This window comes from Bufo gargarizans, chromosome 2 (assembly GCF_014858855.1).
Source record: "Bufo gargarizans isolate SCDJY-AF-19 chromosome 2, ASM1485885v1, whole genome shotgun sequence".
NCBI classification, from domain to species: domain Eukaryota; kingdom Metazoa; phylum Chordata; class Amphibia; order Anura; family Bufonidae; genus Bufo; species Bufo gargarizans.
The window spans coordinates 389,658,784-389,676,524 of NC_058081.1; positions in this window are offsets into that span (position 1 = coordinate 389,658,784).

Below are 17,741 nucleotides of genomic sequence, written 5' to 3' on the forward strand. Positions count from 1 at the left end.
GAAATTGTTCGGACAGAGCAGCAATTTGATCCATACTGGATTCTAAGTAGGTAAAAATATATATATTTTTTTTACCTACACAAAAATAAGGGCCAGATATAACGTAATGACCGGCAACACGCACAGGGAGGAAAAAGGGAAAGCCCTGCCCAAGGGAGAGGGAAAGGTGGTGACCCCTAACTCTCCTCGCGGCTGGCACCTGACTGCCCTGACGTCCCTAGACGGGTTCCTCACCCGTGCGGCGATCACGTGCCTAAACCCTGGCTTTCCCTGAAATGAACCCTAGATAATGAACGGGCCGGTGGGATCGCTAGTCCTCACCACTGCACTAAGAGGGAAACACCAGGGAGAGGACAGACAAACACAAACACCCAGGTGGACGACAACAACTGTCCACAAAGGTCCAACAGGGATCCGGAGGGTAGCGTTCTAAAGCAACAATCAGAGAACGCAGCAACACAGCTCCAGTGGGTCAGACTAGATGTCCAGGCAGGAAGCTCTATATCTGGCAACCAGAGAACTGTGAGAGGGGAATATAAGGAGGATTGGGAGTGCTGGACAAGGAACAGCTGAGAGAAGGAGCGACGGATCCCTGAGTGAGCCAAAAGGGTTTGCAAAGCAAACCCAGAAAGCTACAATAAGGAAACATCCCTATCTTACATAGAGCGTGCAGCCAACCGCTGCGACCTCCTGACCCCGGGTACAACGGAGTCAGGCGTGGCTCTTGACACCCTCGTGACACCTCCTGATGATGCTGCTGCCACCTCCACACTCTGTCACTTTGCCACTCTGTGGTCTCCTGATGCTGCTACTACCTTAGCACTATGTCACCATGCCACTCTGTGGCCTCTTCCTGATGCTGCTGCTGCAATCTCCACACTGACATTGCGCCACCCTGTGGCCTCCTCCTGATGCTGCTGCCGCCAGCTCCACACTCTATTATTGTGCCACTCTGTGTCCTCCTGATGATGCTGCTGCCACATCCACACTTTGTGATTGTGCAACTCTGTGGTCTCCTCTTGCTGCTGCCACCTCCACACTGTCATTTTGCCACTCTGTGGCCTCCTGATGCTGCTGCCACCTCCACACTGTCAGTGTGCCACCCTGTGGCCTCTTCCTGATGCTGCTGCTGCCACCTCCACACTGTCATTGTGCCACTCTGTGGCCTCCTGCTGATGCTGCTGCCACCTCCAGACTCTGCCTTAGGTCCACTCTGTGGTCTCTTCTAGTGATGGACGAACATTGGCCGGGACGGTTTGCGAACACGAATGACTGTTCGCGATCAAATGTTCGCGAATCGCGCATTTGCATTGCGCCCATTGACTTTAATAGCAGGTGAACCTGAAAAACCTTCAGGTCATTTTTGAAGCCGCCAAATACAAACTATGAGTGCACAAATAGTCCCACAACATGGACATACCAGAGGGGGATCATTGGCAAAAATTCCCACAAAAAATATGTATTTGAATCAGTGTCTAATTTTATGCGTCTTAAAGGGAAACTCTCAAAAATGTGCCCTGCTGGAGCCTAGAAATTTTCTATTTCTTATCTATATTCAGCACTCCATGTTTTTGTATCCTGCACAGTCCATTAAAAAAATGCATAACGGATTTTTTTTTTCTACCATGGAACTGTATAGTGAACGGACGCCACTGTACGGTATCAGTCTGAGGCATCTGTTAAAGCATACATTTTTGGTATGCATTAAATGGATGGCAAAAATAGGATGTGAACCCAGCCCTAGTGTCAGAATAAGCACCAGTATACACAGGAGCAGCGTGGTGGATAGGGGAAGCCACCATGTACTGACAGAGCGTTATCTGGTCCTGGTGGTCAGAGATGAGGACTGTGTTTCCCAAGGATCATTTTCTACTGGGAAATACAGGGCACAGTATAATACACTAGAATTAGAGTTGAGCGGACACCTGGATGTTTGGGTTCGATGGGTTCGGCGAACATCACAAAAAAGTTTGAGTTCGGGAACTGGACTTGACCCGAAATTGACCCCCGAACCCGAACCCTATTGAAGTCAATGGGGACCCGAACTTTGGAGCACTAAAATGGCTGTAAAAAAGTCATGGAAAGGGCTAGAGTGCTTCAAATAGCAGCAAAATGCTGTTAAGAACATGGCAAGTGCTCTGCAAACAAATGTGGATAGGGAAATAACTTAAGATAACATTAAATATGTAAAAATACAAAATAATAATCTTGATTTTGGAGGACGAGGTCCATATGGAGTAGGAGGGTGAGGAGGCGGTGGATGTAGCGGTGTAGGTGCAAGAGGCGGTGGAGGAGGTAGCCTACACTGCTTTTATTTTTATTTATTTTTTTGTTTAAATTAGGGTACACCCCAAAACATTGGGAAATATAACCTGTGATAACCCCCTCCAGCTGTGCTAAACAAACGTTTAGACAATACACTGGCTGCAGGGCAGGCCAGCACCTCCAAGGCGTAAAGGGCAAGCTCAGGCCATGTGCCCAATTTGTAGACCCAGAAGTTGAAGGGGGCAGACCCATCAGTCAGTATGTGTAGGCGTGCGCACACATACTGCTCCACCATGTCGCACATCCCCGTGATGTCCACGATCCAATTGGATATCTTCTCTATCAACTTTCTATGTTTTTTTCTGCGCCTACCATGTTGATCACAGTTAGCGGAGAATCAGGGATCCATGCCGGAGAGGGAGCATGAGAAAGGGAAACCACATCCAAGGGAGGTCAATGGCTGCAATGTGATAGAGCGGAAATGTGGGACAAGTTATTAAAGTAGAAGAATCGAATGAAAAGGCCAATTAAAGACGAATTTTAGAAATTTAAGTCCCTGTCACCTATGCAGAGCAGGGGTTTTAATCTCCAGAAATGGGTTAATGTCCCCCACCAATGGAACAGATGATTTTTAAAAATTTTGGGCCCTGTTACCTATGCAGAGCAGGGGTTTATTCCCAGCAAAAATGGTAAAATGTCTCCCAAGAATGTAGCAGAATTTTCTTGAAAATGTATTAACCTGTCTACTAGGTAGAGCAGGTGTATATCACAGCCAAAAATTGGTGACTGCCACCCAACTATGTAACAGAAAAATTTGGGAAATGTATTAACCTGTCAACTAGGTAGAACAGGGGTATATCACAGCCAAAAATTGGTGAATTTTACCCGAAAATGTAACAGACAAATTAGTGAAACGACATAAAATAAAATTAAATACGTACAAATAAAAAAATTATAATCTTGATGTATAAGGTGGAGGTCCATATGGAGTAGGAGGTTGAGGAGGCGGTGAACGTAGCGGTGTAGGTGGTAGCGGTACAACCCAAATGAGTGGGAAATATCACAAATACAACAATGAGCAATTGTGATGTAGTATAACAATGGCTGGTTAAAGCCGGTATACATGTCTATTCTGCCCAAGGTATGGACAAGTCCTGTGGGATTCATGCCTGGTTAATTTTAATGAACGTGAGCTTGTCCACATTGATTGTGGACAAGCGGTTGCGCTTGTCTGTGATAACGCTCCCTGTCGTGCTAAACACACGTTCAGATAATACACTGGCTGCAGGGCTCAAGCCATGTGCCCAATTTGGAGACCCAGAAGTTAAAGGGGGCAGACCAGTCTTTCAGTATGTGTAGGCGTGTGCACACATACTGCTCCACCATGTTTCTGAAATGCTGCCTCCTGCTAAGACGTTCCATATCAGCTGGTGGTGCTTGTAGTCGTGGCGTGCTTTCCCACATTTCGGCCATGCTAAACCTGCCTTCTGAGGTGCTGAAGGTGCCCCAGCTGCGTTAGCGACCTCTTCCTCCTCCTCTGCCTTCGCCTTGTGCTTCCACTGTGTCCCGGCTGTCAGATGGGAATGTCACCAGCAGTGTGTCTACCAGCGTGCGCTTGTACTCGCGCATCTTATGATCACGCTCCAGTGATGGAATTAAGGATGGTACGTTTTCCTTGTAACGGGGATCCAGCAGCGTGGACACTCAGTAATCAGCCAAGTTAGAATGTGGTCAACTCAGCGGTCATTGCGGAGACACTGCAGCATGTAATCGCTAATGTGTGCCAGGCTTCCCAGAGGCAACGAAAAGCTGTCCTTTGTGGGAGGTGTATCGTCTGTGTCCTTTGTATCCCCCCAGCCACGCACCAGTGATGGCCATGAGCTGGTTTGGTTGCCACCCTGCTGTGAACACGGTTCCTCCTCCTCCTCCATCTCCTCCTCATCATCCTCCACCTCATCATCCTCCAGAACTGTGCCCTGGCTGGACAATTGTGTACCTGGCGTTTGTGGGTGCAGGAACCCACCCTCGGAGCTACTTGTGAATGATTGGCCGGAAACCCTATGAAATGATCCCTCTTCCTCCTCCTCCTGTGCCACCTCCTTTTCCATCATTGCTAGAAGCGTTTTTTCAAGGAGGCATAGAAGTGGAATGGTAACGCTGAGAACTGCGTTATCGGCACTGGCCATGGCCTGCTGCTGCTCGCACAGTCTGGACAGCATGTGCAAGGTGGAGTTACACCTTGTGGTCACGTCCCATATGAGGCGGTGAGCGGGAAGGCCGAAGTTACACTGCAGAGCTGACAGGCGAGTAGCAGCAGGGTGAGAACGCCGAAAGTGCGCACAGACGGCCTGCACTTACTGCAGCAGCTCTGACATATTGGGGCAATTTTTAAGGAACCTCTGCACCACCAAATTCAGCACATGCGCCAGGCAAGGGATGTGCGTCAAACCGGCTCGTCCCAGTGCGTCTACGAGATTTCGCTTATTATCGCACACCACCAGGCCGGGCTTGAGGCTCACTGGCACCAACCACTCATCGGTCTGTTGTTCCATGCCCGTCCACAGCTCCAGCGTGGTGTGTGGTTTGTCCCCCAAACATATACATTTTAAAACTGCCTACTTTCGTTTACCGCTGGCTATGCTAAAGTTGGTGGTGAAGGTGTTACGCTGACCGGATAGGGAGGCGGTAGAGGATGATGAAGCGGAGTAGGAGGAGGACGCAACAGGAGGAAAAGAGAAGCGCCCTGCAATCCTCGGTGGTGGAAGGACATGCGCCAAACTGCAATCCGCCTCAGGCCTAGTCACCGCTGCATTTACCCAGTGTTCTGTTAGGGAGATATAACGTCCCTGACCTTGCTTACTGGTCCACGTATGCGTAGTTAGATGGACCTTGCCACAGATGGCGTTGCGCAGTGCACACCTGATGTTGTCCCCCACTTGGTTGTGCAGGGAAGGGATGGCTCCTCTGGAAAAGTAGTGGCGGCTGGGTACTGTGGGACAGCCACCGCCATAAGGCTTTTAAAACTCTCCATCTCCACCAGACAGAATGACAGCATTTCAAAGGCCAGCAATTTTGAAATGCTGCCATTCAGGGCCAGGGATCGCAGGTGGGTAGGGGGGTACTTCCTCTTCCGCTCCAGTGTTTTGGAGATGGAGAGCTGAACGCTTCCGTGGAACATTGTGGAGATGCTTGGTGACCCAAGTGGTGTGTTGCTGGCAGATCCTCTGTTTGCAGGGTGACAGGTGCCACTGTCACTTCAGAGGTGGATGAAGAGGCCGAGTCTGCAGCAGAAGAGGAAGCAGGAGGAGCCAGAGACCTTTCTTGGTTTTTGAGGTGTCTACTCCACTGCAGCTTGTGCTTTGCACTTAGATGCCTGGTCATGCAGGTTGTGCTCAGGTTGAGAACGTTTATGCCTCGCTTCAAGCTCTGATTGCACAGTGTGCAAACCACTTTTGTCGTCAGCACATTGTCTGAAGAACTGCCACACCAGGGAACTCCTTGGAGCTGGCTTTGGTGTGCTCGGTCCCTTGCTGCGTTGGGCAGTAGCAGACATACTGTCTAGGGGACGGCCGCTTTTGCACCCTGCTCGCTCTTCTGCTGTGTTGGTGGCTCTGTGCGACCACCGCCTCTTACTCCGAACTACAATGTTCACTGGCATGACCTTGATTCCATGTGGGGTCGAGAACCTCATCCTCCTCCACATCATCTTCCACCCAGTCTTCACCACTGCCCTCCTTGTGGGGCTTCACACTGCAGAAAGTCACAGCAGTTGGCACCTGTGTTTCGTCATCATCCGAGACGTGCTGCGCTGTTCCTCCCATGTACTCATCTTGAAACATAAGTGGTTGGACATTGGTGCTCTCAATCTCTTCCACTTCAGGGGCAGGGCCATGTGGATGGCCCTGGGAAACCCTGCTAGCAGAGTCATCAAAAAGCAGAAGAGACTGCTGCATGACTTGGGGCTCAGACTGCTTGGCTGATTTGCAAGGGGGTGAGGTGAAAACTGATGGACATCGGCTGCAGGTGCTAAATTTGATCTTTCAGCAGGAGACTGGGGGGGAGACAATGTTAACGAACTGGAGGCACTATCAGCAACCCAATCTACTATCGCCTGTACTGGTTCTGACCTCACCATTTGTAGAGCTGCATTAGGCCCGACCAAATAACGCTGAAGGTTCTGTCGCCTACTTGCACCTGAGGAAGGTGTTTTACTTGTGCATGTAGCTGGCACAGATCGACCACGTCCTCTCCCTGCAACAGGAGCTTCACCAGCAGCACCACGACCGGGGCCATGTCCCTTATTCGATGCTCTCCTCATTCTCCACAAATTTTGTATTTGGTCCAAAATAATAACAGAATATAACAGCAGTATCTAACGCATGTATTTCACACTGATAGAAGCAGCAAAGGCCGCAAAGCTATTATTTGGCCCAAAATGGGTGTTTTTTTAATAACAGAAGATAACAGAAGTATCTAACGCGTGTATTTCACACTAACAGAAGCAAAAAAGGCCGCAAATTTAGTATTTGGCACAAAAATTTGTGTTTTTTTAATAACAGAATATAACAGCAGTATCTAACACGTGTATTTCACACTGACAGATGTAGCAAAGGCTGCAAATTTAGTCTTTTCCCCAAAAAGGGCGTTTTTTAAAACCCAGAAAATTATTGCAGCATTTCAAGCTTAAATTTCACATTGACTAATGCTGCATAGGCCCCAGATGAAGGGTATTGCCAAAAAGGGGTGCTTTTTTAAACCCAGAAAATTATTGCTGTTTTTTAAGCTTGTATTTAACAATGACAGATGCAGCAAACGCCGCAAAATTAGAATTTTGCCCTAAATGGGTGTTTTTTTAATAACAGAGTATGACAGCAGTATTTAAAGGATAACTGTCACACTTAGACGCTAATTTCAGTTTTCATATATGTAGTTACTAATAACATGATAATCCAGAATCAGTTACTATTAGACTGACTTACCCCATATTTAATAAGATTCAGCCCTTAGCAACCAGTCTGCATAAAACTGCAATTTCACTATTCAGTTAAGATGGCCACCACTGCCCTCACCCTGAGGCTAATCCCGCCTGCCCTCACTAGCTAGTAACAATAGCCCCCCAAAGTTGTGTCAATAACCAGAGCCCTCCCCCCTAAAGGGTTAATCTCCTGTAGCACAAAGGGGTCCTCTTACCACATATTGCTTTCATTTATACACTGAGCAGTTGGCAGATCTCCCTTCCCTGGTCTGCGCTGCTTCAACTCTACTTCTCCAGCTCTGCTGAGTGAGGAAGCGTCTGCCAAGCGCAGTAACAGGGAGAAGTGCACACAGCCCAGGCACTGTTATCAGCTGCTGGGGAGGACCTGGCTTTAATAATTTACTTACAGTCTCTAGCTGTCAGCAATGTGACCTTGCACACAGCCTGCTTCTGCGTCCTCCGTCCTTCAACAAGTAGACGGAACATGCCTAGCAACCCTATTTTAAGCAATTGTAAAATAAGGCAGTACAGGAAACAGAACTGTGGAATTAAGTGGTAATTGAATACACAGTGAAAAGTTGAAATAGGGCCACCAAGGAGATATTAATCACCACAATCCAATACTAAAAAATAAAATACGTTATACTTTAACGCTTGTATTTCACACTGACAGATGCAGCAAGGACTGTAAAATTTAGTATTTTGTCCAAAAAGGTGTTTTTTTAATCCCATAAAATTATTGCAGTATTTGAAGCTTAAATTTCACACTGACAAATGCTGCATAGGAGGGTATTGTGAAAAAGGGGTGCTTTTTTTAAACCCAGCAACAAAAATTGCTGTATTTCAAGCTTGTATTTAACAATGACAGATGCAGCAAATGCCACAAAATTTGGATTTTGCCTTAAATGGGTGTTTTTTTTAATAACAGAGTATGACAGCAGTATTTAACACTTGTATTTCACACTGACAGATGCAGCAAGGGCTGTAAAATTTTTGTATTTCGTCCAAAAAGGCTGTATTTCAAGCTTAAATTGCACACTGACAAATGTGGCATAGGCCGCAGATGGAAGGTTTTGCCAAAAATGGGTGTTTTTTAAAACCCTGAAAATTCTTGCAGTATTTCAAACAAATTGCACACTGACAAAACCTGCATAGACCCCAGATGGAGGGTATTGCCAAAAAAGGGGTGCTTTTTTAAACCCAGAAAATTATTGCTGTATTTCAAGCTTGTATTTAACAATGACAGATGCAGCAAACGCCGCAAAGTTAGGATTTTGCTCTAAATGGGTGTATTTTTTATAACAGAATATGACAGCAGTATATAACGCTTAAATGGCACACAGACAAATGCTGCAACAGCCACAGATGTAGGGTCTTGCCATAAATGGGTGATTTTTTTAAGCCCAGAATATAATTGCAGTATTTCAAGCTCCTATTTGACTGTCGCAAATGCACATACGCTGTGCTGGTGCACAGAACTTGCATAAAATTGCCGCCGCCGCCGCCCACCTAACTAACAGACGGATAAAAGTTATTTTTCTGTCACTGGGCCCAGAGCAGGGTAAAAAGATTGTGCACTGCACCCACAAAACAAAATCTAGGTAGATCGCTGAGTTTACAAGCACTTCAGATTAAAGATTCTGTCCTATTCTCCCACTCACAGCAGCAGCATCCTATCCCTACACTAATCAGAGCAGAGTGATGTGCAGCGCTACGTGACTCCAGCTTATATAGAGGCTGGGTCACATGCTGCACTGGCTAATCACATTAGTAAGCATGGCTCTGATGGCTTATAAGGGCACACAAGTTAAACGCTTGTTGATTGGCTGCTCTGCAGCCTTTCAAAAAGTGCCATTAAATCGGCGAACACCGAACCCGAATTTTTACTGAAAAGTTCGGGTCCGGGGTCCAAAAATCCTAAAGTTCAGTACGAACCCGAACTTTACAGTTCGGGTTCGCTCAACCTTAACTAGAATCTATATAATATAAAGATATTGGCCCTACCCCTGAATAATAATACAATTAGGTAGTCATTTATTACATAGAAATACATCTGTTAGCCGTATCTCTGACACAGATTGTGGCGCAAAGGTACCTAGCACCCCAATCTGTATATTTTTGCCGCTCATGCCAGGTCTAAAAAAGGATGGTGTGAACAGGGAAAGGGAAACAGTTATGGCCATCCAGTTATTGTATACCACAGCCATACATTGATCAGGTAACACCTCTGTACAGTGACCGGATAACACCGCCTTACTGTGACCGGATAAAAGAGTATAAGAGGGCACAGTACAGGGAATTACTAGGGGCACTGCACAGGGTGTGGTAAGAGGGCACAATGCAGGGTATAAGGGGGCACAGTACGGGGTGGGACCCTGTGACATTAGAAGGTCCTTATGGTGAATGCAGTTCATAGGCCACCATAATGAGAGGAGTGTAACTGTCGGCCAGAACAGGCCCCAAAAATTAGGCAATAGGCATTCACCTGACAGCAAAGAACTTTGGATTCTGTGGCTGGAGGTACATTAGGAGGTCACAGAATAAAAATGTAACTGTTGGCCAGTACAGGCCCCAAAAATTAGCCAATAGGCATTCACCTGAAAGTAAAGAACTTTGAATTCTGTGTCTGGAGGCACATTAGGTCAGTCACAGGATAAATATGCAACTGTCGGCCAGTACAGGCCCCAAAAATTAGCCAATAGACATTCACCTGACAGCAAAGAACTTTGTATTCTGTGGCTGGAGGTACATTAGCTGGTCACAGGATAAAAATGTAAATGTAGGCCGGTATAGGCCCCAAAAATTAGACAATAGGCATTCAACTGAAAGTAAAGAACTTTGGATTCTGTGCCTGAAGGTACATTAGGCGGTCACAGGATAAAAATGTAACTGTAGGCCAGTACAGGCCCCAAAAATTAGGCAATAGGCATTCACCTGACAGCAAAAAACTTTGGATTCTGTGGCTGAAGGTACATTAGGCGGTCACAGGATAAATATGTAACTGTCGGCCAGTACAGGCCCCAAAAATTTGACATTCACCTCACATAAAAGGCCTTTTATGCCGCTGTGTATGCTCTGGGTGGTGGCAGATATGTTTGGGCTGGCATGAGGAAATTCAATTACGTGTGGTCATCACAGGTGTTGAATTCCTCCGAGATTCATGCCTCAATCAATAAAAATGTGAGGTAGTGCACACTGTCGTGAGCTAGGTGAGTGTGCTTATCGGTCAAAATCCCCCTTGCTGCGCTGAACATCCTTTCAGATGGGACACTCGACGAGGGGAAAGCCAAGAGTTCCATGGAAAATTGTGCCAGCTCTGGCCACAGGTCAAGCATGCACACACAGTAGTAAAAGGGTTCCTCACTTCTCAGAGCGTCCACATCGGCCATTAACTTGATCTAGTTGGACACCTGTCGGTCTAGGCGTTCCCTGAGGCTGAATCCAGAGGGCGGCTTGTTGTGCTTTTTCATAAGTGTAAACAGTTATATCTACTTATTTTAGTTATAATGGGTATTCATTGCCTTTAAGAGCAATGTTGATTTATATTCACTGTTTTGTATGAAGTTTGATGTAGGCCGAAGTAAGTCCATGAGAAGATTACTGTGCCGTTCAAAAGCTAGTGTTATTGTAACAATATATTATACATTTAGACAGTTAGAAGATACACTGCACCTGCAGATTCTGAGGCTTCATTGTTTTTCCTATCTGAACATGAATTCCACAGTGTGAGAATTGTCTAGATGTTCCTCAAAGTATACATTCATGTATCAAAGTTTGTCCCTCGGCTCTGAGACAAGGCCTCCAGATGTCAGAGGTGTGTAGTATTGAAAATATCAGGCATGTATGAGTTAACCCTTAATAGTAAGATGCTTATAGGTTATACAACAACGCCACCTAGATATGAGCAGTTAATATACACCAGTAACAAAAGTGCATTCTGGGTAGTATTATGACGTCACACTCCTTATCAATGCACACACCCATCCAACAATGATTGGAAAGTTCCAAACTAGGAGGGTGTGTTCATCTGATAACTTTTGGGTTAAGAAACCAGCCCCAAAAAGAAAAAAAAAAGAAAAAAAAATGAGAAAAACAAAAACAAAGAAAGAAAGGGAGATCTCTGGAGAAACATTTGGATTATCGGGAAAAACTCTTGAGAGCTGGCTGCCCCAAGACTCTGCACATCACTTGACTCTTGGGTAATGTATATTTTTGTTTTATGTAGTATTGATCTAAATTAATTGGCTTGATACTTAGCCGCTTAGTTGCTACATCAGTATTCTCTCTGATTTCAGTTACGATGCATATAACTGAATAAAGGGGATAATATTGGAGAAACTCTGTTTTGGGAATCTTTATATTCCCTAGTTTGATATCAAGCCAATAATTTATAAGTTTTGTTGCAATACAACCATTATCTGAAATTTGGTCATCATTTTGGGGCAGAGAAAGGGCTTGTATCTGTCATTTTCTTGATTCAGTTTTCCGCATAGTCCATTGATTAAAAGCCGCATTGCATAATATTCTTGTGTTGGTTGAGTAGTGTTTTGTTGGCATCATATAGTGGTGAATTCTGGGTACTGCATATCATTGTATATCATTGAAATTTATGTTGATTTAAATTTTGTTTGTATTTTAAACTATTGTATAATAAACCATTTATATTTTTTATAGATGCTTGTACCCTGTTTTACTGATTGCACAAAATAATCAGGTTCTTGATTGAACTCTTTTTGAGATGTTTATGTCCATCTCACAGGTCAATATCGTTTGAACTATTTTTCTTTTGATCCATATTTTTTTTAAATACTTATATAATGCATTTGCTTTATATACACGACAGGCTGTCGATGGCTTGTCTAAAGAATGATCTCATATCCGAAGTGACCAACACATCTTCAAACCTCCCTCTTTTTGCACCTGATTCGCTGTGGGTGGAAATTCCTGCCAGTGCCCGCAACAGCAGAATGCAGCATCTCTCGCAGCAAGACCTGGAAATGCTTCATTCTGCCAGGCATTTGTGATGCTGTTAACATGTTCGCCATTTGTATCGGGGAGCTAAGTACGTTGCCACCCAGTACAGGTTCTTTACCTTTATGCTTTTTATACAGGGGTCCCTCTTCAAACACTGGAGCATGAAGGCCCCCATTTGCACTAAATTGGAAGTGGTGAAGCGACCTGGCTCCTGCTCTTCTAAAATGGCCAGAGATTTTCCTGGCCTGCCGCAAGATGTCCTAGACCCCAGGGTATTTGGCAATGAATTGCTGCACGACTAAGTTCAGGATTTGTGCCATGCGTGGCACGTGTGTCATTTTGCTCTGTTTCAGCGCGTTCAGCAGATTGGCACCGTTGTCGCACACCACTTTACCAACTGTTGATCAGGGTTAGCCACTGATCGGACTGAGCTGAAAGCAGTGCAGGACCGGTGTGGCTCTTGGCTTTCAGACACAACATCCGCAGCACAGCATGGCAACGTCTCACCTGGGACATCGAATAGGTTCTGGAGCAGTGGAAAAGGAGGAGTCAGCCGAGGAGGAGACGGAGGATGTAGTAGGAGGAGGAGAACAAGAGGCAGGCCTGCATGCAATCCGTGGCGGTAAAACCAAATCCACATAGGTACCACGGGTTATATGCTTGGCGGCCGTCAAAAGGTTCACCCAGTGGGCAGTGAAAGTTATGTACCTTCCCTGCCCGTGTTTGCTAGACCTTGTGTCTGTCGTCAGATGTATCTTAGCACCCACACTGTGTGCCAGAGATATATTAACTTGCCGCTGAACGTGGCCATATAGTTCTGGGATGCCCTTTTGGTATAAATATTTCCTTCCGGGGACCTTCCATTGCGGTGTGCCAATGGCCACATATTTTCTAAAGGCCTCCGAGTCCACCAATTTATATGACAGTAGTTGGCGGGCTAGCAGTTCCAACAAACCAGCGGTCAGCCGTTGGGCAAGAGGATTATCTGACGGCGTCATTTTTTTACGCTCGAACATTTAATCCACAGAAGCCTGCCTTGTGCCAGATGAACGCGACGATGACATGGTGAAAGGTGGAGTGGAGGACAAATGGGAGGAGAAGGAAAAGGAGAAGAGGCAGGACGTGGAGCGCCAGGAGTGTGGCTTTGTGGGTTCTGATGGCGTTGCTCCCACTGGGCTTGGTAATAGGAGGCCAGGTGCCTTCTTAAGGCAGTCATCCCTAGGTGAGTGTTGGGCTTATCGTGACTTATGCATTGACAGCACAGGCTGCAGATGGCAACACTATTGTCAGCAGCTGACACTTTAAAAAAGCCCACACTGCAGAGCCATGTGCCAGGATCCTGGCAGCGCAAGTGACCGTGCATGGTGGATAGCTCGCTCCAGATACATTTGCAGTCTGCTTTTTCTCTTAAGTGCACTGTGAGTTCTGCTTGCTTCTCCTCCTTCTCCTCCCTATCTGCTGTTCTGTCTCTCCCTCTGAACTCCCCTCCTCTTCCTCTCTTGTGGGCACCCACGTGACATCCATTGAAACGTCATCATCGTCAGCTTCCCCACTACTGACATTAGAAATCTCGGCGTAGGCAGCAACAGCGCCTCCTTGGGCTGATCTGGGTACTGTTGTCAGACTGCTTAGTGGCGGCCGTTGCTACCTCCTCTTCCTCATCCGATGCCAAAAAAGGCTGCTCATCGGTAAGGTCTGGGAATGGATGGGAAAATAATTACTCGAGTGGAGGGGCTATGGTGGTGGTGGTGGTGTGAGGAGGGTGCAGATACAGAGGATGAGGAGGGTGCAGAAGGGAAATGTCACGGATGGTGTTGCAGAAAACAAGAAGTAACAAATAAAGATCCGACTGACTTGATCCCAAACTAAGGAACAAAAGGGTGAGCCCTATTAAAGCCTTATAGCTCTCCCTGACTGCTCAGCCCACGCAAAGATCTCTGTGATAGAAAGTTGCATGTCTACGTACCTAGACTGAGTGACACCTGAAAACGCTATAATAGTGAGGGGACACGACCACCGGCTCCCTGCACTTAATACAGAGGGAGTCAGGGTCACCTGGAATTAAGCCAACAGGAAAACATAAATAAAGGGATAGACTTATCTGAGAAACCAGCAGTAGCAAACTTCTAGCCGTGAGCACAATCCAGGAAGTAGTATAAACCGCAAAGTGAGGCAGTATAGGAGAGGATATAAAGGGAGGCAATCACTGCTAATAGATGACAGCTGAAAGAGGGAGAAGAGATGTTAAAGCGAAACCCAAACAAAAGAACATCATGCAGGAGGTACTGAAGAACGTCTGTCAGAACTTCTTAGAGACCTGGCGCTGACAGGAAAGGAGTAAGCCACTCAACCAACTCTGGTGCGTCCTTAATGGCATGCACCTTCTCCAACTTCCCACTTAGGCTCCGGACTGGTGTACCTGCCCGACCCCTACCACCCCTGCGGAACGGCCTGCCTCTTCCTCTGCCTGTCATTTTAAAAATAACCCTGTGCCAAAGTCACTAGTGAAAAGCAGTATTTGTGGAAGCAGGTATATCGCAGGCCTCCATCAGGATTTGGTGAAAGCCGGTATATCGCACCCCTCAATCAGTATTTTGTGGAGGCAGGTATATAGAACCCTTTAATCAATATTTGGTGGAAGCAGGTATCTCGCACCCCGCAATCAGTATTTTGTGGAAGCAGGTATATCACACCCCTCAATCAGTATTTTGCGGAAGCTGATATATTGCAGGCCTCAATCAGTTGTTAGTTCAAGAAGGTGTATCACCCTCAAGCAGTAATTTTGTGGACACAGGTGTATGGAAAACCTCTATCACTATTTTGTGGAAGCTGATATATGGCAGGCCTCAATCAGTTGTTAGTTGAAGCAGGTATATCACCCTCAAGCAGTAATTTTGTGGACGCAGGTATATGGAAAACCTCTACCACTATTTTGTGGAAGCTGATATATGGAAGGCCTCATTCGATTGTTAGTTGAAACTGGTATATTACCCTCAAGAAGTAATTTTGTTGACGCAGGTATATGGAAAACCTCTATCACTATTTTGTGAAAGATGATATATGGCAGGCCTCAATCAGTTGTTTTTTGAAGCAGGTATATCACCCTCAAGCAGAAATTTTGTGGACGCAGGTATATCGAAACCCTAATCATTATTTTGTGGAAGCTGATATATGGAAGGCCTCAATCAGTTGTTAGTTGAAGCAGATATATCACCCTCAAGCAGTAATTTTGTGGATGCAGGTTTATGGACAACCTCTATCACTATTTTGTGGAAGCTGATATATGGCAGGTCTCAATCAGTTGTTAGTTGAAGGTGGTATATCACCCTCAAGCAATAATTTTGTGGACACAGGTATATGGAAAACCTCTATCACTATTTTGTGGAAGCTGATATATAGCAGGCCTCAATCAGTTGTTAGTTGAAGCAGGTATATCACCCTCAAGCAGTAAGTTTGTGGACGCAGGTATATGGAAAACCTCTATCACTATTTTGTGGAAGCTGATATATGGCAGGCCTTAATCAGTTGTTAGTTGAAGCAGGTATATCAAAATCCACAATCTGTATTTTGTGGATGTTGGTATATGAGTAAGGGTGTAAGCATGATTCACTAATGCCATTGAATGTAAAGTGTGTTATGCATGGAATGTCGCTCTTCTGTCAGTAGATGGAGACAAAGTACAGATAATCTTTACAAGGCAGTTGTTCAATATTGAGAAGTTTATATATGTTTTATCACCCTTCTTAGAGTCCTACTAAGTCTCAAAATTGACATTATTTGAACTTTGAAGACTTGAGACTAAGTAGGACTCTAAGGATAGTGAACTGTAAATGCAGGTTTGAGGCTGCACTTTGAAAATGACTTGCTGCACCACAATCTCTCTGTGTTTTCCTTGCAGAGCAGGAAGAGCCCAGATGGAGGCTGCCTGGTGAATGCTGAGGACGTCAGGAGAGAACCCCTGTGGAGCCAGAAAGGGATTTGCCGCTCACAGGGGAGAAGGACACTAGCTCCAAGGAAGACTTGTAGCTTCGGCCCCAGGAAACATGTGCCTGATGGTCTGGTTTGTGCTGGAGTGAACTAGGGTATTAAGAAAAAGCACCAAGAGACTGCCAAGAACTGTAAGTGCGGTTTCGCCGTGTCCCATCACAAGGCACTTCTCCAGGGAAACTTTGGGACATATATGAAAGCTGCAGGATGCAGACTTCACCTTCTTTCGATTGCAAATAGTATTGCGCAATTCTTAGGGTGCACCCCAATGTTAAAGTTTGCTAAGGACCATTCATGCTCAGCCAGGCTGCTTTATGGACATTGGGGAAAATTACTGTACTGGGTTAGTGTTAGACAGTATTATCCTTACTGTGCATTTATGTTCTGTTTATGCTCTGTTACCATTCTGTTTATGTATGCTCGGCTAATTGTTCACTATAACAGTAAATGTAAGTTTTGTAGCAGAACCGCTGTCTGTGCGGCATTGTGTACCCCCTGAATCTGTGGGCCTAGCCCTCGGTTCTCTTTCATTTGGCACTGCAAGCAGGGTACATTGATCACCATGCAGAACCTACCTGGTTCCGAGGCAGCTCCGGCCATGGCCCCCATCACCCCTCCTGCTCTGGGAGTAGCTCTGACCATGTGTGTTTGCCCGCAGGAGCAATATTGAACTATCTAGTGCGGTTTGAAATATGCTGTTAGAAGACTGGGCTGCAATCTTAAAAGCACCCTCAGGTTGTTCAATTTGGCTCCAGATCTACAATCAGATGTGGCGCTGAACGCCTCGGAAGGGGATGCTAGATGCACTGTAATGCTACGTCTGGAGGAGGAAAGGAAGACATTGGATGCTATATTCTCGATACTCGAGTTTATTTATGGAGAAATGGCCAGTACTGACACCCTTAGGTCCCGCTTCTTCACTCGCTTCCATCGTGAAGATGAGACTATTCCCCAGTTTGTTAACGCCCTCCATGAGGTCTGGGCCCATATACAGAAGAGAGAGGCCAGTGATGCTTACATGCTTGGAAATTTAGATCAAATCCTCCGGGATCAATTCGTTCTTGAAATGCGCAGCCCTCCTCTTTGCCAGGCTCTCAGGGAGCGTATCCTGGTGGATGCTACATTGAAGTTTCAGAAGATTCAAGCTGAGGCTGTGGCTCGATACAAAAAAGAAGCGTATGGAGTTTACACAGTGAGAATACAGGCTTCAGGAAGTCAAAGTACTCCCTCTGATGGGATCTGCGAGAGACAGTGAAGGCACTTAGTGCTTCCCTGGGAGAAATTCAGAGACAGTTGGCACAGTTATGGGTTCCATAAATAGTCCCAGTTCAGCCTGATTACTGGCAAGAGTGCAGCCCCATGGGTCCCCCTCTATATCGATCAACTCAAGGGGCTGGAGTGAGAGACTCTACCATGCAATGGACTGGCCTAGCACCATCCACAGAGGCACAGTTGTGTGGCACACCAAGGGACCATAAGACGAGGAGGCTGCAGTGCTGGATCTGCTGAGAAAGAGGACATATCTCCCGTCAATGCCCAC